The sequence below is a fragment of the Myotis lucifugus genome, unplaced genomic scaffold, assembly GCF_000147115.1.
Source record: "Myotis lucifugus unplaced genomic scaffold, Myoluc2.0 scaffold_2238, whole genome shotgun sequence".
NCBI lineage: Eukaryota > Metazoa > Chordata > Mammalia > Chiroptera > Vespertilionidae > Myotis > Myotis lucifugus.
In genome coordinates this window covers 16,125-18,835 of record NW_005873286.1, presented here as the reverse complement: position 1 = coordinate 18,835, position 2,711 = coordinate 16,125, and positions in this window count along the sequence as shown.

The following is a 2,711-nucleotide window of genomic DNA, read 5'->3' as shown; positions in this document are numbered from 1 at the left end:
GGGAAATTCACTTTCCCTTTAAGGAAAAGAACCAGGGCCTGGTTTTCCCCTCGGGCCCCTCCGGCTTTCTCGTGTGGGCTGGTTTTTTGGGAGGGCCCGAACGCTCCCCCTTCCCCGGGGGCCCCTGGTCGGCCTTCCTGGTGCCCCCTTCCACCGGGTGGTGTCAGGGCCCACAACCGACCGGCTGGGAACCCCCTTGGCCCGAGGGAAGCAGTGCACCACCTGTGGGCCGCGAGCCCCCCTTCTCCCCCCACTTCCCCTCCCCCCGCTGGCGCTTGGTGCTGCCCGAGCCTCGCTCTACCCGCTGGGCCTGTCCCGGTTCAGAGCCAGGGGACAGGGAAGCCCCGGCAGGTGCTGCATGGCTCTGAGGCGCCCTCCGCCCAAAGCCGGCCTCTGCGTGGCTGTCCCTCCGGGAGCTCCAGGCGATGGGCCCTGAGGGAGCCTCCGGGGCTGGAGGGCAGGCCCTGCCGAGGGGCGGGCAGGCTCCGGGGCATCCAGGCCCGTGCACCGGACCCAAGAGGCCTGGCCCGGGCAGAGCTGGGAAGGGCAGGGCGAGCCTGGACTTGTGTCCTGGGCGAGTGGATGTGTGTATGTCCTGTGCCCTGTCCTGGGCCCAGCACTGCTGGGCTGCTCCGCGCACACAGCCTCGATGCTGCCTCAGCACACGCCCGCCTCCCTGACGGCCGTGCAGGGTGCAGCCTGCCTGTGGCCCTGGCCCCTCAGACCCTGCGACTCTTCCCTGGGGATGCCCCTGCCCCTGCCAGGCGCGCGTGCCGGGCTCAGCCTGGGCTGGGACCCAGGGCCCGCCTTCCGCGTGCTGCCAGACTGGCCCCGCTGCTCCCACACCCAGGTCGGCGCCAGCAGTGAGGCCCACCGGGGGCAGGGGCAGGGCCAGGTGAGGGAGCAGGGCCTGCGTGAGTCTGGGGGTGGGACTTCGGGGGGTAGCAAGACTGAGGCTCCCTGGGGAGACTGGACAAGGCCCAGGAGCAGGGATGTGTCCTCAGTGAGCGCCAGAGGCCCAGGTCCTGCGTGTCCAGGGCGGGGGGAGGGGTGGCTCTGGGCCATTTCCCTGCAGCCCCTGCCCATCACCTCGCACTTGACAGCGAGCACACCTGTCTCCCCAGACCCTGACCTGGCAGTGACACCATCAGCTGGCGGAGCTGTGGGGGCACCTACCGACACGGTCGGGTATGGGGGGACCACCCCTCAGGCTCCAGGGGCACCCCCCTCGAGGCACGGCTGGCTGTCTGTCCCACAGGGTCACCTTTAGCTCACATCCCCCCTCCCACATGGACAGACTACGGACTCGGGAGGCGGGCGCTGGCGGGAAGTGGCCCCAGACTCAGGCAGGAAGAGGAGGGGCTGACGCCAGGGCGCATGTGGGGCTGCAGGGTTTGTGCAGTGTGTGGTCCCCCAGTGGGGGGTGCGTGGCTGGGACGGCCTGGCCACCAGGCCCCAGGCCTTCATGCGTGGGCCCTGGATGTCGCTGTGCTGACCAGGGCTCATCCCCGTGGGCAGGAGGGATGGACATGGCCCTGATGCAGGCGCTGCTGTGCGTCCTGGAGGAGGAAGGGCCTGGGCGCCGGGAGAGGCAGGTGCCCAGCCCGGCTCTGCGGCCTTAGAAAGCCCCAGCTGCGCCCTGGGGATGGGTGGCACCTGTTCTCGGGCTCTGAGGACCTGAGAGCAACAGACCTGCTGGGCCCCACCTCCTGCCTCCAGCAGCTGACCACCCTCCTGCTTCCTGAAGACCCCAGGAGTCCCCTCTGTGTGGCCCTGGGCGGTGGGGTGGGCGGGCCCCTGGCTGCACCTGTTGCCGCGAGGCTCTGGGGAGCGGGAGTCCCCTCTGCTCCAGGCTGCCGGCCTTTGTGAATAAACGCAGTTTGCAGCGTATTTGTCACCATCGCCCATAAACCCGCACATGCAGTTGCTTCCAGGCGTGGGCTGTGGCTCACGCGCAGCCTGTGTGCTGGGCCTCGGGGACGCACGCTGGTTCCTGGCAGGCGGCCGGTCAGCTGGGCCCCTGAGCAGGAGGGCGCCCGCGAGCCTCAGCCGGGCTGCCTCTGGGCACGCCGTCCGTCCCCCGATGTCTCTCCTGCTCCCCAGTGAGGACTGAGCACCAGGAGAGGAAAAGTGGGGCGCGTTCCCCAAATCCCATTCCCCTTCCGCTCTAGCAGCAGGGCGAGCGTGTTCCGGACCAAGTGCAGAGCCGCGGCGAGGACAGGCGGCCCTCAGAGGCAGGGTCCACGTGTCCTGGAAGCGTGGCTTCCCGCCGGTGCACCAACGAGGCGGGTCCGTGGTCTGTCCGCGGGCACTGCTTCGGCCCTTGCACTGGGCGGCGCTGGTCCGAGCCCCCAGTGACCTGTGGGTGGCCGAGGGTGTGCCCGAGCCCGTCCTGGCAGCCAATGCCCCTGTGCGAGCTGGCATGGCACTAGGAGACTTGGTGCTTGCAGAGCGTGGTGGGGCCGTGACGCCGAGAGCGGCACATCAGACAGCCTGCCACGCGCCCCCCAAGGCCGGGTCAGAGCAGAGGCAGGGGGGCTGGGGTCCCAGCTGAGCTGGGCAGGGAGCGTGGGGTGACGTCCAACCTCGCGGCTCCTCCCCGAGACAGGAGAGCCGGCCCCTAAACAGAAATAGGCGGCAGGTGCACCCGCCGCACACGCTCGGCCCCCGCTTCCCTCTGGGGAGTTCTCTCCACTTAAAGCCCCCTCACC